The 25,301-nt window shown below is 38.5% G+C and overlaps 1 long non-coding RNA gene across 2 annotated transcripts; it reads left to right on the plus strand.

Moving 5' to 3' along the window:
• The first annotated feature begins 942 nt into the window (after nt 1–942).
• Nucleotides 943–22,153, plus strand: LOC114547359 (uncharacterized). 2 transcript variants are annotated; one of them, XR_003691144.1, is made up of 2 exons: nt 943–983; nt 21,410–22,153. It is a non-coding gene; the product is annotated as an uncharacterized LOC114547359 (long non-coding RNA). The 2 variants fall into 2 exon arrangements; XR_003691145.1 differs by lacking the exon at nt 943–983 and adding an exon at nt 9,813–9,876.
• Nucleotides 22,154–25,301: the final 3,148 nt, after the last annotated feature.

The following is a 25,301-nucleotide window of genomic DNA, read 5'->3' on the forward strand; positions in this document are numbered from 1 at the left end:
TTCCCTCTATCTTCTGGTTTATTTTTTTTATTTTTTTAAAGCTGATTGATTATGTATGGACTAGGGCTGAAACGATTCCTCGAGTAACTCGAATAATTTGATTACTAAAAGACCTCGATGCAAAATGATTTGCCTCGAAGCTTTGTTTAATCAATGTTACCAACGTTGTATCGGTCACGGTGTTTCCGCAGGGATGATTATTATGGTGCGTTCATGCCACCTTGGACTAACTGTCTATGGGACTAACAGGGACCGCCCCCGTGATTACGTTGTTTTTCCGACTGGCAGCGTTCACATGGTCGGGATGCGTGTTCTTCTTCTTCTGTTATATTGGTGTTTGGCATAACAACTTGTTGTATGACCGCCACCAACGGTACGGCGGAGCCTAGAGCGTCAGGTGTGTGAAAACATGGAGGCCACAATAACAAAATATTTTCTGCTGTTTTCTTATGCGTGCATCCAAACAGCACATCGCCAGGTGTTTGTTTGTGTTATCTGCAGGACAACGAACGGGAAAAGACATAAGTAATGTGTTGATTTTTAATACATGGGCCTATTTATGAATCATTTTAAACATTATGTCTGTGCATGTTTCTTGGCAGAGGCATTTGTCCACAATAAACAGTTTATTGTCATTGAAATATGTTCAGTGAACCAAAGCCGCCTACATCAAACATCAGTTGTCAACAACGCGTCACCAACTGGGAAACTCGTTTAGCAAAATCGAGCCCGAGTTTCCCACCTCTGATTCCCACAGGAAGTGACGCGAATGGTGACGTTTTCACTCGGAAAAACGTTTTTCTGATGTCCATCAACGCACGGTTACTGTCGCACACCGGGCTGACGCTGCTGGCGACACATGCCATGAAGACTGCCGGCGCAGATTACAAAATGAAGAAAGAGCGTAAATAGTGAGGGGCTAAGAGAAGAGACAGGCTGGAGAAAACGACAGAAAGTGTCCAAAGTTTGGAATCAGTTCAAAGGTAATTAATACGAAAACTCTGTACAGTGTGTCTACTGCAAAATCAAACTAGCTCACCACAATAATAGAACAACGTCAATGCTTTAGCAGAAAACATGGAGTCTAACTTAATCCTCCATTCTACGAAGCGGACCCGACAAAAGTAAATCACAGAGTCGTATGGACGATGAAACTACACCAAACACAACAACTACCAAAATCTAAGACAAGAAAATATGTAGTGGTGACCACAATTTGATCTAAAGAGCCAACTTGTTGACTATGCCTTCGGAAAAACCATTTTCTCTCACTCTCTTCACGGAGAAACAGCTGGATCTACTAGCATAAGTGTAACAGAGATGTGTAGCATTGTCATCAAATATATAAATGACAATAGGTTGAGTATGACTAATATTTACATATAGGCCTACAGATCAGTCTCAGGTTGAAACTTGTAGTTCTGAAAGTTAAGGTAATGTTTATGTATGTTTAATGTATGTCTTAGTTTGAGGTTGTTATTGCATTTCAGAAAATGTGTTCTTTAAAAACAATGTAATATGGCACTTAAATGCACTTAATCTGTTTAGTTTTTTTTAGATATTGTAAGCAATGTAGGCAATAAAGATGTTGCTTTTTCAAAAAATGTAACCCAACTATTGTAGGATATATTATTGCTCTTCAATAAAACAAAAGTATTTCTTATCCAACTACTCGATTAATTGATGGAATAATCAGTAGAATACTCGAATTACTAAAATAATCAATAGCTTCAGCCCTAGTATGGACCATTTTATTTGGTTAAATATAACAACATTTTGTTTAATTTACAAAGAGCTTTTACCCTATATTTGTAGTTGTTTTCTATGGTTTGTAATGTAGTAGTCATAGTATACTAATGCAGTCTGGATAGGCATCTGTCGTTATAATGGCCAAATTAAATCACCATAGGAACTTTAAATAATTTTAATGCTGCATAGATATGGCCCTGATGTAACTGATTTTGTTTATGTAAGTTATCTTCTGTACACTGCTATTATTTACTGTAATATAGCCAAACAGCCATTATGACGGACTTGGAACTATTTAAATGTGTCACTTTTGTCTCTAAGCACAGAAATAGTACATTTTTGATCCTGTAAGCAAACATGTTGGAGAAAGTGTACAATATCAAAAAAAGAAAAGAAATATTAGTATTACACAAAAAATTAAGTTGGCAATATTCTTCTAGCTAGTATTGAGTGCTCATTATTATTATGATGTCTTATTATACCTTTTCACCATATGGAACATATCTCCAGCCCTGCCATTACATTTATCACTTGATTCAGCAAGTATCTGAAAGCGCAGTGGGTGAACAATAGGTCCAAGGATGATTTGCACATGAATGATGTCTGTGAATGAGAGTGGGTTACAGAGGAAGGCTGTCTCTCCATAGTTGGGGCAGGAAGGTTTTCTCCCCTCTGCCCCCACTCCAAAGACCAGGTGAGCTCCTCCGACACAAAGGGCCAAGTGAAAATCTGTTCAGCATGGACGCCTAAGACCCTTATTATGGTGATGCTTCATGGAGGATTTCAGTGGACATATATAAAAGCACTGAGTTGCACCCGTCTGGATACCAGGTCTTAATGGCTTGCTGTTACATGTCCATAGGGCTTTGATCTTTTGATTACAAGACTATATTATATAGTATATGTATATATAATATATGTTGAGTATTTATCCTGGACTTTTTCACATCTCATCTGTAGATATACAGTATGCTTGTCTGTTTATACAAGTGTGTTTAAGTCACTACTCCCTACATACATGCATGTGGTGTATCATATTCCAATGCAGGCTACTGGATTGCTTTCATCATAGTGTCCCCCCGGCACTTCCAATGACAATTGAGTATCAAAAACAGTATGAAGACAACAGCCGTTGGATTTGGGAAATCAAACCCATCCCTTAACATGACATAACATGACCCCAACAGAGCTCGCCAGTTGGCTTGTCACATTGTTACAAAATTCAGTTCAATGTTCCCTCAAATGGAATACTATTACAGATGTAATGGACCAAATATCATTCAAAACACATAATTAGTAAATTAGATCACTGGCTTCTGAAATATTCCCAGGTATTGGTGAATTGACTGAAGGTAAAAGGCATGGTTCTCACCTGCCCGGTGAATTATAGTAAGAGTTCAAGAGTCAGAATAATCTGCTCCAAACATGCCTGGAGTATGTATGTAGGGAGTAGTGACTTAAACACACTGGTATAAACAGACAAGCATACTGTTTATCTACAGATGAGATGTATGTTTTGCACAGTGAAAAGTCCAGGATAAATATTGTGAACTGTTTTACCCCTACCCTCTAGTCCATTTCTGTGATTCTTAGACTGAGGGGACTAGAAGGGCCAGCTATGCTGAGCCATAATGAAGAGACCCAAACTGGAGCTGTGGTCAGAGCTCCAAACCTAGATTGCCAGATTCCTGCTCGAGATGCTTCAAATCACATTATAATTAACCGCATTTAGGATGGAGAGCAGAGAGTCCCTGCTTAGAGCTATTCCCATGATTCTCTCTTTCTCTCCCTCCCTCACACTCTCTTCCTCCATCCCCATCTCTTGCTGTCCCTATTTTCAGTTCGGTAATTAATATGAAAAGATGGAAAGGCATCATATTCTACAAATTCCTATGAGATTGGCTTGCAAAAGCTGTTAAAGCCAAGTAGGTAAATTAGTATTCATACAGGTTTTCCTGTTGCAAGTCATCTTTCCCTGTGGGACCAAGTAGTAGATTGGGTAGACAGGCAACGCTCATCCTTGATTATGTGAGCAGAATGCCACCACAGAGCCGAAGCCCAGCAGAACCCCCCCCCCCAAAAAAAACCCATTCCTTAGGCAGTAAATCAATTTCTGTGACCTGCTAAATGTAATTGACTACACTCTAATTCTTTAACCCTGTGTATGAGGGTGAAAACACATCCTGAGGTAGAATGATTACCAGCTATTATACAAATCCATGGTTTCTGTATCAGTTAATAACCATTTACAGCAAAATTATACATACAGCATGATTCAGTGGCAATAAACAATTGCTTTAATGCACTAGTCATGTCTTTGTATAGTCAATCAGTTGGATCTCAGAAAACCACCTATTATTCAAAATAGGAAAATGGCTTGGTAAAGAGTTTTTTTTGCTTTTAGATGCATGGAAATTTGTATGTAAATTATGATGTTAATATTTCATCTTGTGCTGAATACTGGATATGGCCTTTAATGTTATGGTTCATACACCATAGGATTCACTGGGAACATTTGATGCTGTTACGCGACAAAAAATGCTTTAATGATTATGGATCCACATTACTGTAGCTTCAGACATTTTTGCACAGCATAACAAACGTTATAAATATTTGATTGAGGACAGATAATGCACTATGTTGTTGTTGTTTATACCATTTAGCATTTAGTATTAGTAGAGATATCACAATTAAAACCAAATGTACACATTTAATTATATTTTCCAAAAGATTTTTATAAATACAAAACAAAAAAGTAAACCTTGTTTTCACAAGGCTTACTTTTTCGTCAACCCAGTCTTTGAAACACAAACTCATTTGACAGTATGCGTCCCTGGCCTCAACTTGACCAGTTGTCAGCGGGCCCAGGACATGGACTCTGACTTTGGCCAGATTAATTAGCAGTCCGTCTTCAACAGTCCGTTCCCCAATTCCTATTACACCCAGCTCAGCAATCTGGTGGAAGGTAATTTGGTGCTCCATGCACACAGGGCGCAGCATTGACAACTTATGCTTCGTGATTGAAGGCAATCTCCTGGGGACAGCGCTAAATTTATTCATGGTACGCTCTCCCAAAGCCACTAGAGACGTGTCTGTGCCCGCCTGCCACACATCCACAGATTTCCTGCTCTGCATCTTTCCCCGAATGCACAAATAATACTAAATGATCTGAGGGAGTTGTTGCGGTGGCTTATATTTCTAGCCTTGCGGGAACTTGGTGATCTCTGGGTGAGTGACTTGCCTCTGCTCTGCGTACAAGTCTCTGAAATCAAGACAATGCATAATGTCAGGATAGTGACTGTTATTGCATTTACAAATCTCCACCCTCACAACCTCTTCCATTCTCCCAAGGGAATACATATGTTAACAAACTTACGCACACGCACGTCTGTGCTCGGTGCAGCTGGGTCACAGGAAGGGGCATTAATGTAATTCCTTGTTGATGGCTGAAATCTGTTGATAATAGAGTTGCTACCAAAGGTGATCAAAGCAGATTAGCCCAAGACACAGCAGGGGGAATGGTTGGACCCCCTGTCATTAACACAGGCTGTTATCTGGGAGCCGGCACACTCACTAGTCCTCACTGGGGGAATACAGGGTCAGCCATTAGCATGGAGTAGAAATGCTAATGCTCAACTTGAATCAACAGAGCCCTGACTGCCTGCCACCGTTTATTTACTGCTGAGGTTCGCAAAGCCGTTATTAGGTAGTGACGCAAACAGGTGAACTGTGGCTTTGCTAAGCTTTTTGGGTAGTTGCTTTAAGGTCACTAACAACATAACCAAGGAATGGCCTTTTGTCACGAGGCACATATACTCTATTAAACAGGTGTGAGGCTGAAGCACAACATCACATGTATAACATGGGTTTTCATGTGACACATTGTAAGTGTAGGTGAAAACACACTATTAGATCACAGTAGTATCGTTCAGAGCTTTACACATCCCCTCGTCTCTCGCAGTGATAAAAGGAAGTAGGAGCCATCACTCCTGAGGCTGCAAACTTGTTTGGAGTTATTAAATCATCAGAGCAGAAGAGGCAAACAAGTGCCCTCAAGTTTTGCAGTGCTCGAGGTAGAAGAGGTATTTTGACAATTAGCCCTACGAATTTGGTTCCCTGGGCATCAAAATACGAGTGCTATCAATATTTGTTACACAATACAATACGCACAAGCTGTTCCCAGACTGAGGTTAGCCTATTTCCTTTGGTAAGTGACAGCGTCGGAGAAGAAATCTGACTTTCGCTATGTGATAGGAGTATGTTGAGGGTAGATGTCGAAGAGTAGTCTTGAGCAGATGTAAACACTCAATGAGTCAAAGATGATGTTGAAATGATGGGCTTTTATTATTATTGTCCCAATTAAGGCCCACAGGCAAGAATGATAATATAAAAATTAACAAAATTAAGGAAAGCAACAAAAATGTACTTTCAAGAAAATAAAATAAAATTGACTTGCGAGTCAAAACAATCAGATAATATAAATAAACAACTGTTCACAAATTGGACCTTAAATCAAGTCACCACACTGAGGACCTCCAGCAGAATTACGTCCTACTCCCTCAGGTTTCCCTCAAGCGCTCTCTCTCGAAAAAAATACTACTGCTAGCTGAAGCCCCGCCCCTCAAATTGGAACATACCAACACAACACAATACAGGGATGGCTATACAGCCAACATTAATATATCTAAAAAGCTAGACCTTTACAGCATATTATTTATATGATTCACATTCAAATTAGACCAAGCCACAAGATATCTTGATGGCTGCAAAATGTAATACTTAAAATGCCGATTACCCTCCTGTTACCCCGGAAGTCATAGACCCATTTAAACCCAAAGATTGCGGCAAACTTCCCTTATAACAAAGAGAGCACATGCTGGTAAGACAAAGATCATGTCACCCTCTATTAGCTTTTAAACTCAATAAACAGACATTAGTTAACAAAGACATAAGTGTTGTGTGATTATTATAAATGGGGATGATTGTGACATAAACGGTATGGTTTTAAACAATAGAGAATTATGTATTGATGGATATAGCTATAGCCTATAAATCACTGCAGTATTAGCTGTAAATATGTGCACAAGAACGCTACGGGATTACTGTGGGGAATTTGATGAATGGCTAGTTTAACAGATGATTTGAAACAAAGCATATTGACACACTAACAAAACAAACCGGCAACCTCTTCACTCAGTCTTTGAGATATAAAATAGGTAGCACAGCGCTACCGTGACAGCAACCATGTGCCCCGCCACAGGGTATGACATTATTCAACTGATTTACTAGTAATCATTACATTGTCATCATTACATTCAATCATTACATACAATATTGCACTATTATGCTACTTGCACACTGGTCACTTCATATTTAATAACTAATATACACATTTTATTTTGTGACATAAACTATGTATGTAGGTTGTAAATTTTATTCTACACTTGTATATACACATGTACATTCTTGTTCATTCATGTAAGTATATTTAGTAGTTCTGGCATTTTTTATCTTTGCCATCTTATTTTTTACATCTTATTTATTATTTCTAGTATATTTCTTGTATTTTTGGTTTGTGTGCGAGTGAGTATGTGTGTATGTCCTTGGTAATACTACTTGCAACAGAGTAATTTCCCAATTTGGGATTAATAAAATCCATCCATCCATCCATCCATCCATCCATCCATCATTGTCTATGTTACAGGTGTGTACGTATTGGCAATCACCATAGCTCTAAGTGTAGGGTAAAAGTTGATTTTACTGGTAGAGTTTGGATATGTACAATCAAAACTTTGCGAAAAAAATTTGAATTTGAATTGAATACCAATTGCTGCAGCAACAAATACTATAGAATATTATATAATAAAACATATATAAGTGGGATTATATGTATATGTATCAGTTTCAACAAGTGTATGTTAGTAGAGATATATGAATGAAAATGTGAAACAGATAGATAGATAGATAGATAGATAGAGTATTCAAACTGGATTGGTAATATGAGGTACAAAAATCTATTCAACTGATGCTTAGATATCGTGCTTAAGGGATTGATTTTCAAACATCTATTGTACCACCCTTTTAATGCAGACTCAAGAAAAATGTTGTCTGTCAGTCACGCACAGGGAAATAAGTGTAGCTCTTGTATGCAAACATTGATATGTATACCATTCAATTAGGTCTCTTTTCAAAAGCTCCATACTCTGCAAAGGAAGGCCAAGCAGTACCCTATTCATTAGCCCCCACTTTGATATATTTGCTCAGTACTGTATGGGGAGATAATGCCCAACAAAAACAAATCATCTATTGATGAAACTAGAAACATGGATGGAAAAAAAAGACTACACCATGCTAGCTGCTCTGTGAGGCAAAGTATTATTAATTGTTCAGTGTTCAGTTATATTGTTTAACATGTTCCCCACTTTAGTTTAGCATGTTAGCATGCAGTTGTTAGCAACTAAAAACAAAACACCGCTGAGGATGATGGGAATGTCATTAGTTTTGCAGTTATTTGTTTCTAAACCAAAAAATTATATTAGTACACATTTTGACAATGGCGCTGGATGAAAAGCTAAGGGAAAAGCTCATTCAGTGATCATCAAGTTAAAGCTTTAAACAGCTGGTGGCGCTAAATGAAAGGTCAGTGATTCACCAAAGTCATTAAGATTCATGTCGTCACGAAATTTCATGGCAATCCATCCAAATATTGAAACATATCAGGAAAAATGCTCACCTTGTGATTAAATAACAGCAAAAATGGAAAAGCATGTTATTGATTTTGTGTTTGATGCTTTAAGCAGACTGTTTAAGTACTTTGACCTAACCATAGGACCAGACTGAATAAAGCTGCTGTCCCTTATTACTGCTGCTCTATTTGACCCAGCGTGTGAGTCCTCAGACTGTGGACTATGAACATTATGAATGATTACATCTCTGAATTAATTCTACATTTTAAAGGATAACTTAATGTTTAATTTTCCTCATCACTTTGTTCAATACATAGATTTGGACTTTGTATTCCGCAAAAGCCACCTTGTTAACCTGGTCAGGGGTGTCCTATGAGCAATGCTGCAAATGTTGATTTAAGGGAAAACTAAGGGACAGATTTCATTCCAAATAAGTTATTCACTTTTCAAAGTCAAGATTTATTATTAAATGCAGGGTGCGATTGAGGATGCGTAGGATTACCCCCCTTTCTGGTCTACATATCCCTGCCTCTGTTGGATGTACCCCCCTTCCATGGTGATTAATGCTACTTCAACAATATACCATATACCTAAAATAGAACTATTTTAAACTAAGTAAAGAGCTGTAACGTGAACAGTCTATAATGCCACAGAATGATAAAATCGGAGCGCCAGTTGCTGGTTGTACGCCGGCTACCAGCAGCAGTTGTTTAGCCGCCAATAGCTGGCTGAGTGGCACTATCCTTAGTATTGAAAGGGGGAATTCATTTTTGCATGTTTTGTTTTGCATGATCAAAAAACATCCCCCCTTCTGCCTTTTTTTTTTTTTTTTTTTTTTTTTTTTTTTTTTACAAATCACACCCTGATTAAATGTATTTAACATAATATTAATAAAGTTATTACTAATTTCTGACCTGTTGCTTTTTTTAAAGGATGTAATTAAGTGTGTTTTAAAATATCAAACTAATGAATTAATTTCCTTGTTTTGCTTTTGTCTGTATAGGATTTGGGGAGAAATAATTTTAATGTGGAAGGTTTTTGACAAATTACTGTCAAAGAAGAAGAGTAAACTAATATTAAATAAAAATGTCAGGGACATCAATTGTTCCTCAGACTGAGTGTTTCCTATTCTGTGGAAAGGAAGGACAGCCAGAAACATTGTTATCTATTAGAGGGCTGCAACAATTAGTCGACATAATCGACGATGTCGTTATAATGTGTCGCCGCATAATTTAATTGTCGACATGTCGTTCCAGATGTTCTTAAGGGGCAAGGCGACCATTTTGTGAGATGGTGCGAGTAATTGTTTTATCTACTTGCACTTGTGCGACCTGCTAATGTTATGACTTTTTCATTTTATGTTGAAAGGGAGGAGAAAGCGAGTCTGCCAGAGTTGGCCAATGTGTGCGAGAGGGTCCGTGAGTGATTAGTTACTGCGTGGGTAGGTAACGCCATCTACACTCATTTGTCTCGCTTTCGTAGCGTCACACTTCATTCGCAGATGCTGTTGCACAGCACTGTTGTTAGCATGTTTCCGTAAAAATCATGATGTTGCAGTCCATAATACATTTACGAGTGGTGATCTGCAGCCGAGGATCATCCATTTTGTTTGCTAAAGACCGTACACTGGCGAGGAAAATGCCGCGAAGTGATAGCCGATAAGGAAGTAGCCTTAGCCTAACGTTAGCCCTCCTCTCTTTTTGTTTACGGTCTTAACCCTGCTTGCCTGCACTTCCGGTCGGTGGAGCTGTGTTTAGACCTCCGCAGCGCTGTAGCATTCGGTCTCGTCACAAAATCGACATTTGCCACACACTGCGGTACCACTCCCTCACTTGGGCGAGAGAGGTTACGTCACAGACACAAAGAGAGGAGACCGCTTCTTTGGTAAAAACTAAAATCCTATAGGCTGCTAAATATATACATTTTACCCCATAAAAATGAAAAGTGCTTGAGTGGGTGTCATGAGCTCATCTGTCTCTGGCTCCTGCATCACTCAATATTTCCCACACTGGCTGTTAGATAGTTAGATACCCCCCTTAAGTCTAATTACTTAGATATTGCTATTTCAGTGTAAACAAAAAAAAACGAGTGAGCGAGACCCTCTATGGTGCTGAGGCAATAATTTTATAATAATAATAACAACAACAACAACAACAACAACAACAACAACAATACTTTGTTGAAAGAGAGAGAGAGACACGCACACATGCACGCAGTTGGATGCTGTCCTAATCTCCTACTTCAATGCCTAACGAATCTATCTATCTATCTATCTATCTTGAAGCCTGTAAATACTGTAAAGCAAATTAATAACATAACTAATTACACTGGTCGGACTATTGAGCTCCGTTTCAGACTCATCCTCAACACGTGCCTTTTTCAGTCGCGGAAAATACTTTTCAATACTCATCTGGATTGAAGCAGCAAACATTGGGTGAAGAATAAAAAAATGACATAACATTATTTATAATACGTTTATTTGATTCACAGCTGCTACATATAGTGTTTTGACCTCGACAACCCAACTGCATTTTACCGCAAACTTGCGACTAGTTAACTTTCTAAAGCAGGCGCAATCGCTTGTTTGCTAAGAGTCGGGTCGGTGATTGTGAATGTGGGATTGTGTAAAGGTGTTCATGAGATAGATACCAACCTTTCGTGAACTTGTGAATTTCGCCCAGCTGTGTGCAGTGGGATCGATGGTGTTTTAAGCCTCCAACGTCGCCTTACAGGCACTAACCCTCACCGTAACCTTAAACCTAACCATTGCCGCGGTGCCTAGAAGGTGACGTTTCGGGGCTTAAAAAAACCCAACACCGCACAGTGGTAGGAGCTGTCTGTGTGTGTATGTGAGCGAGACACAAGTGACAGAGAGACGGAGGAGAGCTGGGAAAGGAAATGCAGCGGAACGTGTTTTAAATACCGTTTAAAAAAAAAAAATTTTAATAATGAAACACAATGTGCGGCGGCGGCCGGTGTTGATAGTGAGGCGGACCGCCACACAATAGTCTATGTGTGGGAAACACTGAACTGAAGTGACTTTCACAGGTGTACAGACTAGAGCAGGTGAGGTAAAACATGCACTGGAGCCCGGTACAGGAGCCCCGCCCAAATGAAGCAGAGATCGAGGGAGTGACAAAAATAATCGTTGACTAATCAGGAAAAAAAATAAAAACAATAATCATTAGTTGCAGCCCTATTATCTATTGGTAATTAAATTGAAAATACACATTGACAGAAATTTCCATTTTAAAATCTATAGCTGAATTATCTTTCACAGATGTTTCACATGCTATAAAGTCTTACAAGAGTAATCTCCATCTAGTAATTGTATCAGGGTCATAATTGAATGGAATCCTGACACCTAAAACAATAATCTTATTAGGGCTGAAACGAGTCCTTGAGTAAGGCAAATAATTGGATTATTAAAAAATCTTTGTTTAATCAATGTTACAAATGTACCGCTCACGGTGTTTTTGCACGGATGATTATTACTGTCGCACACCAGGCTGACGCTGCTGTCGAAACATGCCATGAAGACTGATGGCGCAGATTACAAAATGAAGAACGAGTGTAAATAGTGAGGGGCTAAGAGAAGAGACAGGCTGGAGAAAACAACAGAAACTGTCCAAAGTTTGGAATCAGTTCTCTCTCTCTCTCTCTTCACGGAGAAACAGCTGATCAACGATCTACTAGCACAAGTATAACATATATACTTTTAGGCCTATATACAGATCAGTCTCAGGTTGAAACTTGTAGTTCTGAAACTGTCTTAGTTTGAGGTTGTTATTGCATTTCAGAAAATGTTTTCTTTAAAAACAATGTAATATGGCAATTAACTGCACTAAATAGGTTTAGTTTTTTGAGAGATATTGTATGCAATTTAGGTAATTTAAAATGTAGCTTTTTCCAAAAATTAAACCACTCTTTCATATTATTGCTCTTCAATAAAACAAAAGTATTTTTTATGTGATTACTCAATTCATCAATGGAATAATCTGTAGAATACTCGATTACTAAAATAATTGATAGCTGCAGCCCTAAATCTTATTAATATCAGTCTTCAAATACCATTTTTTGGGGGCTTCTGTGTGGATTTGAGATCCCGCAGCAGCAGGAACACATGCAGTCCACCTACAGATGTGCTGCATTTGCTGCTTACATACACCTCATCCACTTAACAGTGGCACACCCAGACATTTTTCATGGGGCTGGCCAGATGGGGCCACTGAAAGTCTTGGGGTGGCACACCAAAACCAAAAGCCATAACAGAATTTCTACAACTGTATTATGCTGTTATAGTTATAGGCCTGTAACAATTATTAAATAATTGTCTAACCGCAATTATGTAGACACGTGATCGGGATATGACGGGAGTATTTTCGTGGGCTCGGGATGGGAGCGACAATTGATTCCCGTGTCACCGTCCACTGTTGAACTAAAGCTATGCTAGTGGCAGCTGTCACTTGTTGTCATAGCAACTCCAAACATCCTGGGCTGTGTAGCTGTCTCAAGCCAGAGAAATTGAACACACTCTGTTATTTGTTAATATGCTATTAATGCTTATTGGTGGGGATTAATGTTCTATTGTCAATTTTATGTTTAAGCAAAAAAATACTATGTTTTATGATAATTAATGAGGCGTGGTTTACTTCATAGGCTGTGTACTTGCGTATCTGGCTCACATATCAGTGATAGGCTATATAACAAAAGATGTATCCTGGGATTCATTCAAAACTTTAATTTGTTTGAAAAAGTAATAAATAAATAATTTTCAATTTGACTAAAATAATTATATTGTTACTCACAATCATTTCTGAGGCAATAAATTGTACAGCAAAATTTGGAATTGTTACAGCTCCAAATATATAGGCTAGTTGAAAACTATGTCATGAGAGGAAAGGAATCACATACTGATTTACTTTGGTTTCTTATTTTACAGATTTACCATTTTATTTATCTTTACTGGTATTGGACCAATACCAGTAGCGGTGTCATGATTCTCCAAATTTGAACGTAACGCTACATGCTTGTGCAGGTTTAATGTTGAGTTTTTATAAGCTGCTAGTTTGGTCTCTCTGGACAAACACAGCTTACACTGCATAATAAAGCTGTTGCCTTTCTTGCACTTGAAGCCGAAGAGGTTGCACAAATATGGGTTCATTACATTTTGACACTTTGGGTCAAATTGACCCGTTTTCAATTTTTGTTTTATATCAGAAAATATGAGACGTAGAAATAAGCACTGAAAATGTGTAGAAGAAAAATGTAACAATTTAAAAACGGAAAAGGCCAAAACAAACTTCAAAAAGGTTGACGGGAAGACAACACAAGGGTTAACTCATGTGAGAAGGGGGCCCACAAAGATACTAGTAGTCTTGCACTGCCAGACCTTCCTCCACAGCGCTGCTAAGGAGTGTCTGACGAGTCCACACAGTATTCTGGGATACGGGAAAAAAGTGGTCTAGTTTTTTTGGCATTTCTTTAAACCAATCACAAGCCGCACGGAGCAACGGCACCTCTGCAAAATATCCTCGGGAAGGGACTTGTTTTGGTTGAACGTGTACGTTCAAAGGATGTTTTAGTCGTACGAGAGAAAACAGATAGTCTAGCTAGCTGTCTGGATTTAACCTGCAGAGACCTGAGGAGAAGTTAACCATAGTCCTCATAAATCCACCAGAGTTTAAAATGCCAACACAAAGAAAGGAGAAGGTAACGGACATCTGGCCGAAATTAAAGACATCATGCGGAATTTCCAGCGGCACCTGAACAATCCCGGAAGTGGAACATCGTGGATATAGACTAAGATACTAGAATAGCAGTGGATGCGGGGAGGGCCCATAGAGGATGCCTGTGTACAGGGTCCAGAATTTTGTACTACACCGCTGGACCAGGTCAAAGTACTCTAGTTGCACCTTGTCACTGCTGCTTTCATGTCTTTATCCAATATGCTGCTATGCTTACACATGCTTGCCACTTCAGTGCAATGCTGCTTAGTGCAATATTTAACATAGCATGAGCAATAATAACCTGCACATCCCTTGTTATGTTACCTAATTTTGTAGTGTAGCCCACCTATCCCCCGTTTAGTCAGGGGAGGGCTAAGGCTGGGTACCGATTGTCGATACTTTTATGGCACCAAAAAAATTAAATTATTTATCTTTCGGTGCCAAATTTCAGTTCCAAAAGCATCTGAGCACATAAGTGCAAGCAATCTGTCCTCTCAGCATATTGACACAGAGCGGAGCTCCGACCGACACACACACACACACACACTTCCTCTTAGACAAGCATGCACAACAGTGGTTTCTCTGCCCTGATGACTGACTGACAGGCTGAGCTTGCAAAACAAGGCACTTTTATTAATGTTACTCTGAGTGAGCAGTTTTACCAGAATTTTTTAATTTTGATAACTGTTTTGATTAACAATTAAGGTGGAAAATAAAAGCTTTGTGTTTAATGTATTTTTGTTGATGTTGAAATGGATTTTAAAACCTATGGTATCAAAAAAAAAAAAAAAAGTATCCAGCATTGAAACTGAGGTATTGAAATTGGCACCAGATTTTGAACGATACCCAGCCCTAGGGAGGGGCCTGAGTTTGATGAATCAGTTAAGGTAATTTGCAATAAAAAAATACTTAAAGTAATATTGTACTATTTTTCTTTTACCTATTAACACTTCTAAATGTCTTGAGTTCCTTTAGCCACCTTAAATCATCTGTAGAAACTATTAGGCTTAGTTTACTTAACCCACTTAAATAAATGCACTGAGATGACTTTTAAGGAATTAGCATATGGCAGTGAGATAAATGTGTCACTTATTTAACACATACTCTCCTTTAAAACTTTAAACTTAGTTTTTCTCTTTCACTTTAATAACAAATGGAAACACATTTTACTGTATAACCTCAATAATTATTCTCTTGAACTGTAAACATACACCTTAAATCAGGTTAACATAAGCTCAACTTCACAATAAACTCAGTGGGCCCACACTTCAAGCACACACAGACACAAGCACAAGCCGGTATATTAAAATAACAAACCGTTGCAGGCCTGATGCGACGCTTGAGAGCAGAGAAGTCCACCGTTTTTTCCTCCACTTAACTCAGAAAAGAGAAATAAAATAAAGCGTGGTACCTTGGTTAAAACTTCAGAGTCCAGTCTGCACATGTACAACTCTGATGAAGAACGGGATGATAAGCAGTTGTCCGAAGCTTTTTGCCCGTCTCTCGGTCTCTGGTAAATAATGGTATAACGCAGCTGTCCGAAGCTGGTGTGGTCTTTATATTCCAATGTCTCTAACCGTGAACGTTGCAGTTCTTAGCACTAACTTATCTGATGAATCTTCAGGTTTCCACGTTGAAAACGCTGGACTGGAGCCAATAGTGTTAGCTGGGTTAGCTACGGTGGCTAAGAGTCCATTTACTTTGCTAATGGATGCTAACAACAGACACAACTCAGAGGCTAAGCTAGCAACATGTGAACAACTGTCCGATAAACTTCGAGTAGAAATTAGCTGTTCACAGAAAATATGTAGACTGCATATGAATATGAATGAATGAAGATGAATACTGTCGAGTAGATAGTATAAGAAAACAACTACATTTTTTATACAACCTTCTGACTTTGTCAGTCAAGCCATCACACTTAACACACCTTCTCACCTTCTCACCCATAGACAGTATAAAAGTTCTCACCCTTTCACTTCCTGTTTACCTGTGATCCCACCCACCTTAACCAATGGATGACCAGTATCACTCTTACAAAGATGAACTCTTCAAAATAAAACAAAATATTTATAACTATACATCTGTTTCTTTTAAACTTATTTATTACACTGTACTTTTAACCCTTTCATGAAATAACTTTTTAACCATATGTATAACAATACCTAGTGTTTTTTTAATTAAGTCACATATGTGATCAAATACCTTTAGATTAACATCATATTTATGACTTCTAGTATTTTTAAGCAGGTTTCAGTAGTATTTTTGTAATAAAATTCATTGTATTGTTTTTAAAGATATTAAAAGGGTAAATGCGCAGATTTTTTCACAGTATGTTCACTGGTCTTGGGAAGTAGGCTACTACTACCATAGCCTATGTGACAAATCCGTATAGAAGGAAATGTGTGAAGTCTGATAAATTGCCAGTCACTCAGATGTTGGGGCTGAAGACTACAAGTTTAAAATAAATAAATAAATCTGGGGGTTTGGAGTTAGAAACTGTACCAGTGTACTAGGCCTATGTAGCCTGCTCCTCATCTCTGCTTGCATCCAGCGGCACAAGGCTTAGCTAACCCTAGAATAACACACCCGGATCTCCGACCAAATTGTCGTCAGTTGAGTTGCATTGTGGGTAGCCATGTAGGTTTTGACAAGGAAGTAGAATTTGTGAAATGAAAAAAATGATATCTCTGGTTCTGCTGCAAAGATTTAGCCTATTTTCAAACTATCCATCTATCGTGAGTCCAACAATGTTGCGACCATGGGTCGCCGGCGACCCTGTTATGTAAGTTCGGACGGTTTCACATTTCAAAGTCTAGAAGAGCTGCACAATTAAATCATTCAGTGTCTGTTCTATGGGCTGCACAATGCGGAAGTAGCACCGATCATCTGGGTAATTTTTAGCTCTATGAATGCTTCATCATCCGCCACTGAGCAACTCTCATAGGAATGAATAGGGCTCTGCTTCGAATGCTGTATCCAGTTCTTATAATACATCCACAATCAAATTGTCAATCCTGACAATTGTAGCCAATCAAATTCCCTTTCCAATGGAGCTAAGTCCCTCCTCCCAGAGCCAGCAGTCACATGAAAAAAAAAGATAATCAACAACTCTTAAATTCATTTTAAAAGGTTTTATAAGTCATTTAAATGCTTCAGTGTGTCTTTTTTTCCCAATGTCACAGACCTGACTAAAAGCCTTTAGAACAATTTGATCACTTGGAGATGTTTTGGAGAGGATTGGGGGCACCAGTGACACCACATACTGAAAGCTCCCTAGCTCCCATAAGGTAAAGCCTAGAGGTCTGAAACAATATATAGGTGTTGTTGACAAGATATTGAATGCATGTGTGGTGTAGGGCATAGTGTGGTATAAAGCATGTCTTAGTTACTGTTATTCAAATATGACTTGTTATAGACGAGGACCAAAAACAAACGAACACATTTACATAAACTAGAAGAATTTAGGTTTCAAATAAAACCTCAAAAATGCATTTTGGCCCTGCAGTTTATAAGCCAACAAACCAACAAATCTGTTTTATACTTATACTGTCTTGACTTGAAAGACTTTTTCTCCCTATTGGGACATTCTAACAAACAAATATTAAAACACAGTCAAAATGATAAATTAGGTGTACTTACAGTATATTCCACTACATGAATGGAGCTTGAACCATGTCATGTCAGATCCTATCTCTGAAGCTGGCAATAGCAGTTTTATATTTGACCCTAACATACTATATGTACATACATATCCATTGTGATAGCTGGAAAGAGAAAAGAAAGAACCATATTGCTGTCCTAACCAGTGTTGATCCTTCTCCTGTTCATCTTTTTGACGCAAAATGTTGTGAAGCACTTTGAAGCTTTCTGAAAAGTACCAAGCTTGACAGTATAGGGCTGGTAGACTGAGCGAAGGGCAACGCGGTCAATCAAAGGCCACCTTTCCTCTCTCAGCCCTTGCTTTGGGGTCTTCCTGACGGTAATTCTCTGATTTGACTTTGATGTGCCAATTTGTGCCTGATGAATAATTGTCTGGTTTGCTGATAACTTGTGGGAGTCAAGTGTATTCTGGTGGCACTCAATGCAAATGGGAGATATTTGGGTCCTTCAAATCACGACAGTAGCCCCTCTACATTTGCCTCCCCGTTCCGTGAGTAAACTGACCAATTAGCTGTGTTTGAATAAGCCATTTTTGATTAGAGCAATCAGTAAACAGCAAGGCCTCTCCGTGATTGTCCCCCTGATTAGATGAGTTGTCACTTGTGAAGTTGTTGGAGATTTTAATTTATGGCCTTATATCGCTGAAAAGTATGGTAATTACCTAATCCATTCTCCACAGTTCAGCACTTGGATTAAAATTCATCCATACTGTCAATGTTGATGACCTCATTTTTCCTCCTAAAGTTTGTAAGTAGTCTCTGAATCGTCTGAATCAAGCAAATAGAACAGCCACAATTTATGTTATTATTTTATATCATATCAAGATATGATATCAAGATGAGGATAATAGACTGTATAAGCAGCATATTAAATAAAAATGGACTAAAACTTTCTGACAGATGTTTCGGTTTATTTCATTTTATGGTTGTATTTCCATCCTGTCGGCTCTGGCGACAGGCTCATTACTCATAAATGATTACGGAATAGTCTGCATAAGGAGAAGCTTCTTATTATTCACACCCATCTTTGAGTGTATGTGCATTACATCTTAATTAACACTATACTAATGACTAAAATACTGAAATTGTTGCATAAGAGGTGTAAATATGCATGTGCAGTAAATCAGTAAATGCATCAATTAAGTATTCTAACATTTGAATGTCATTATACAACAGCAAAACCTATGTTAACCTATAGTTTTATTATTATGTTGTATTTACATTGTAAAGGCCACTTCACAGGGCTAGCCAAAAAGTTCATAGGAAAATTAGACTTTAAACAAAGACTTAGTTAATGTAGTACATTCTCATCTCTTTTTTTTATTCTATTTCTATTTTACTTATTTTTTGTATTTCTTTTCTCTATTGTGTTTGTTTTTAATGCCATACTCAAAAGGACTCTGAGCTGCATTTTATGTATAATAGGTGCCATATAAATAAACACACTTAAAAAATAAATAAAAAAAGTAAAGGTATGAGAGGTGATGGACACAATTCCGGCACACAATTTTCATAACAAATTTCTTATTTATTAAAGACTATTGCTATTAAGGTTTTGATCTATACTATCTGTCAGAGCCTGAATCCCCATCAAGTGAAAAGGAAAAAGGAAATTTTTTCATAAAAGTAAAGAAACTGTTTTTCATTTGTTTACAATATAGAATACATACAAACCAACATAATTTATATTCATGGAAATATGCTTCTCACTACACTTCCTCCACACAAATGACGTGAAAACAGCAGAGATACCCCAATGGCCCAAAGCCATATTTATAACAGAATGTATATACTTTGATAGCAGCTCTACTACTTAAGGTACCTAGTCATTTTTCACATAATATTGTTGTTGTCCTTCACCTGAGTAGTAATTATTCAGTCATTTAATTAATAGCCTGCAATCTCAACTTCTTTTCCAAACATTTCTTTTATTTGAATTAACTTACGATGAAAGAGAGTATCAATAACATTTCTTCAATGGAATAATTTGCTGGGGGTGGAAGAAAGCCACCCATGCCACCTAAAGAAGCTTTACCTTAAAGTTTCATTAGACAACATTTTACAATGTAATCCAGGGCACACCTATGGCCCAATCACAGATTGCAGTGTATTGAACACCAAATCTCCAAATGATGCCTTAATCAATACAGCAGACGGAGTAAGTAGGCAGGGGAAAGCTGTATGTGTGACACAAAGCCAGGATTAGGCCTGATTAGGGCAGTTTTAACATGTCCTGCTGATTAGGGGCCAGTGGATCTGACCGCTAATTAGCTGTGAAGTGTGGCTGGTCGCACAGACAGGACAGCGGCAGGAGGAGGGGTTGACCGCCCAAACTCACCCCCTCCCTTTCTCCCTCCCTCCCTCCCTTGTCCACTCACCAACCCCACAAAAGGGTCTGGGGCTCTTTGATTGGGTGTGCTGCATTGTGGAGAGGAGATTTGAAAAAGAGTCCCATTTCCCTTTTGCTGTGCAACTACCCCCTGCAGGGTGGAGTCAATGTACCCTTTCTGTGCCTTCGTATGACCAGCTGGCTACAGCGGGGCAAATAAACACTCCAGATCCACTGGCCAGTATGACTCCCATCTGAAACAGAGCCTTTGTCCCATGTGGATTGTGCCCTAATTGGTGTCCCTGAGACACATTCTCATTGTGATTGTTATTTGCACTTATGAGGTCTTAACAGACAGATAATACACAGAAGATACAGTTTACGATAATAATAGACTAATGTTAGCCTGCTGGAAGAATAAAAATACAATGTAGATGCAGATAGTTGAAAATCACAAAAATCCAAAGGTTATCATTCATAAACTAAAATATAAAAGAGTAATACTATTCCAAATATACCAAACCTTTAGTAAAAAATGCCACACTTGTGTTAAGTATTACATGATTGAGCTGAAAACAATATCTTACTTAGTAATCAAACAATAAGATATTTTGAAGCCCAATCCATTCAGAAATGTCCAGTTATTTGTGTGAAAAGAAATGTCACATTTTTGTCTGTACAATGCAAAAACTATGGACTTTGTGACTGTTTAGATCAGTGGTTTCCCAACCTTTTTGACTTGTATCCCCTTAATATGAAACAATGTCAATGTGTGACACCTTGTCACAGGTTTATCATGTCAGTCGACTAGAGAGGGACTAGTCAAGGGATTTTCCCGACTTTTTATTCTCCATGGCCTAAAGGGGAACTGCCCACTATTTTCACAAGAAAAAGGAAATAATTTGAGAATTTTTTTACTGAAAATAAATTTTTGTTTCTCACCTATCCCGGTAATAATGTCATTACTCAGATTTATCTTGTGACCCCTTTGGGCCTTTGGGGGATCTCGATCCCAGGTTTGAACCACTGCTATAGCTTTAAGTGGAACCCTTATCCTAAACTTAATCAAAATTAATTAACCTTAATCCCAAAAAATGAACCAAACTTCATAGTAATAATCCAGAAAATAAACACTCCTTTTTGTAGCATATGACATTAACATTTCTGTTATCATAGAACATTTACAAACTGGAGTTAATGGCTATTAAATTACATTGATGTCACTTGTACCTGAAGTAATTTGTGTATTTGCAGACTTCGAGGGGTATTCAGCTGTGTCCCCACATTTCCCTTCCCTGCCTCCACCCTGAGACCCCCTGACCACAGCAACTCAAGAGGAAGAGAGGAGAGAGGAAAGGAACATGGGATTTGGGGCGTAATCCTGTTTGTCCTCGGGGTCACAGGCTCTACAGAGTTGAGATTGTCAGCTACAGTCTGGAAGTTTATTCGAGGCACAATTGTAATTCCCTCTGGAGAGCAGTCAGTGTCTCCTGCTGAATGCTGGAGAGGAGACAGGTTGCTGCAAGATGATAATTGAAAAGAAAGTGGGTGGTCCTCTTTGGCCCCCATGGCCCTCTGGGACAGTTATATTGAGACGCCTGCATGTTTTGGAGGGGGCAGATTACAGAATGTTATATTTGAAGAAACGATTATGTCCTTCTGGGCTTAATTCGACAGACGTAGCTATTGTGTGGTAGCTGTTTCTGTTGTCTTTTGCCATTCATGTCGATTTGTGTGTTTTTATGTGTGTGTGTGCGTGCGTGCGTGTGTGTTGGCTGTTTGCTGTTGGATCATTGCCCCCCATTAACTAGTTCTGAGAGCTTTGTTTTGCTTTTTTTTACAAACATGTTTAAAGCGTCCTTGAATTTTCCAGAGCATTTTTTTACTTGTACGATTTCTGACTCTCTTTTGTGTTTGTTTGTGTGTTATGTGTTTGCAGCATCCACGCCTACTTATGTCAAATTAAAATGCATGACTGTGTGCATCTAAATACATTGACAACATGGTGAGATTGTTTCCTTTAAAAGAAATAAAACAATGAAAAGATATAAAACAAAGTAACACACACTTACAGGCACACAGACATAGATAACTCTGCCCTAGCCAACACACACTGATCTTATCCATTGCCTACCTTCATTGAACTGCTCTTCAGCCCTGGCCCTATTAACCAGTAATCCGCAGACTGGCAGCTGGCCATTGCTGTGGCAACGGTGAGCTGGGAGAAAACGGCTTGCTGATTCAAAAGTAAAGAGGAGTGTAGTGAAGGACAGAGATGAACTCTTTTGGCCTGCAAATGTGTCTTTTTTTCCTATTTCTGAATACAAAAAAAAAAACTATTTATTACTCATTTTCATCATCATCAACTCTACATATTTAAAGGTGACGATTAAATGTCTTTTATGCTTGCTGGATATTTCTATTGTCATTATGGGCAAATCAAACCCATTCCAAGGATGGAGTATGTCATGTGTGGCCCTGGAGATATAACAGCCAAACAGAGGAGTACAGGAGGATTTTGAATGGCTTACAAATGGATACATATTGAGCTTTGACTTCATGTCATGAAAGAAATGAGTTACTGATGCTTACAGTCAGCCATTTCAGTGTGTGTGTTAACTAATTCTCCCATTTTACTTTAATTGTTTTGGATAATAAACATCTAAGGACAGATTTAACTCCATGGAATGACACATATTTTAGAAAAGATTTTCATGCTGACCAAAATTTTGCAGATGTTTTGTATAAAAGCATTTATTTATTTATTTTAATCCTGGCAATAATAACAATATACTAAATTCCTTAATAGTGTGTCACCATAGTTTCACAACACATAGCTATATAGTCAGTGAAATTTGTACTTGAAATGCTTTCTCTACAGAGGCTGTGGCCAATTGCAGTTCTCTGTAGTGTAAGTGTAAAATGACAAAACATCTACATGAGACCAACATATTGTGTGAGACACTGATGTATTGCGTTGCATAGTGTCTTCTGATGCATTTCATATTTTGTCAATAACACAAGAAGGATAGGCAGAATTAGACAAAGAATTTACAGTTCCAAATGTGTGGGGGTGTTTCATTTTGGGCTCAAAATGTAGTGATGTTTAAGGAAGGAAAGAGGATACAAAAGAGTAATGTGTTTAATGTCAAAGGCACCCACACACATCTCTACACAGTAAAGCAGGTCTTTCTCCAGCCTCTCCTGTCTTGGAGTCTAAACACAGTGGCACCTCAGTAGGGACTCCATGGCCGTAATAGATTTTTAGAATTGCCTAAACTAATTTTCTTAAAGAAGAGTTTGTGGGATTTAATGAGGCATAACTAATAGAGGTCCCACAATCATCAGTGCCATGCTGGAAGCACCGTGGCAGGACAGAGCAGCCATTGATTCTTGCTTCAAACCTCTTGAGTTCCTAATCAGCTTCTTTGGTTGTGCGTTTCAGGCCTGACAAACCTATTGTTGGCCTGTGTCACTGGAGGTCAGTAGTTATTAGTGGCAACTGAAAACAGTTTCTCTAACTACTTATAAGCAAATTGAATAACATGCATAGAGGGACTTGGAGGGGGGATTACTGGCAGCGCAGCGAGTCCGGTCGGCGCAGGAGAGAATGTGACATGGTTTTCTAATAAGGGATGCTGCCCCCCTCCCACAACACACACACACACACACACACACACACACACACACACACACACACACACACACACACACACACACACACACACACACACACACACCTAACTTCCACCCCCCCTCCCCAAAGACATTTGTGAATAGTCTTCAAAAGGTTGCTTTGGCCCTGCAATGCCTCATATTGCTAAAATAGTATTCATAGTAAGCAATGGAATTAGCCAGTGCAAGTCCTGGAATAGCATATAATTGTGTGTGTGCGTGTGTGGGTGAGTGTGTGCATGTGCATTGAGTTTATGTTATCGTCAAACCAAAGGCAACGGTAAAAATGTGGTTTCATGTATTTAATTTCATGGAAATCTATTAGAGTGAGAATTGCTTTCAGAGTCCTATGACCTTCTTGAAATGTTTTTTTTCACTCTGTAGGAAGATTATTTTTTGCAGGCTATTTTTTCAATTGGAAAATTACTAGAATTAGGGAACTTTTTGCTTCCTGGGGCAAAGACTTGCAGTGACTCATTCTTTGGAAACCAAACAAATCCAGTAGGCACAGGTTTGTCATAGAAAAGAGAAAGATTGTCTCTCCTTGGCAGAATGTGAGGGCAATACACTAATTAAAATCTCGCTCTGTGTCTCTCAGAACTTGCCAATTCAATGCATTCATTCGCACAGTGACATGAAAAGCAGACCTTGCCTCTCCTAATCATTTCACATGGGGCAAGATTTGGGGACTATTTCTGGGGAAGGAAGGAGAGAGGAGGTGGTGGAATTTGTGGGAGTAAACTTTCTATATAACTACTGATTTGAAATCTATTCAGAATGTCTATCTACCATACATATTGATGTATGTCATGATACAAAATACCACAAATCATTTGAAATCCTCTGTAGAGTGGAGCCACATTATTATTTCTACCTGTGTGTCTTCAGGAAAAATCTTACTCATCCACTATATTCCACTCAGAAACAAGGCCAGACTGCTTTTAGCTTTCTGTTTTAATTGCTTTTTTAGTTAAGACCCAGAACACAAAACAATTCCTTCTCCTGTTGTATACTGGCAAAACAAAATGTATGATGAGGATTATATGTTTGGCCTATGTTTCTGTGTAAACTATGTAGCCAATAATGTTGAGCCCTTGCCAATTAGCGCTCTCTAGGTTGCTAGGTCGTCATGGTCAATTGAGGAACACATCAATAGGACTTGAAAAGGTTTCTCTGCAATCAGACCTTCTGACATATTAAGTAGAATAATGGGGAGGAAGGGAGTTGGAGGGGATTGAATGCAGAGTCTGAAACAAGGGTTCTTTCAACATTCACGTTATGCAGTGCAATCTGCAATTACCTGAGAAGAAGAGTCTAAAAAATGATGTACATCAGTGAAACAGATTAGCCTCTGCTTCATGCTGTATGCTAACAGTATACACGGCATTGAGGTAGTGACCGACTCCTCCCAGCTCTTATGGAAATATCTGCTTTGTATTATGAGAGGCGGTTTTTGTATGACTTATTTGGT

Source organism: Perca flavescens, chromosome 20 (genome assembly GCF_004354835.1).
Source record: "Perca flavescens isolate YP-PL-M2 chromosome 20, PFLA_1.0, whole genome shotgun sequence".
Lineage (NCBI taxonomy): Eukaryota > Metazoa > Chordata > Actinopteri > Perciformes > Percidae > Perca > Perca flavescens.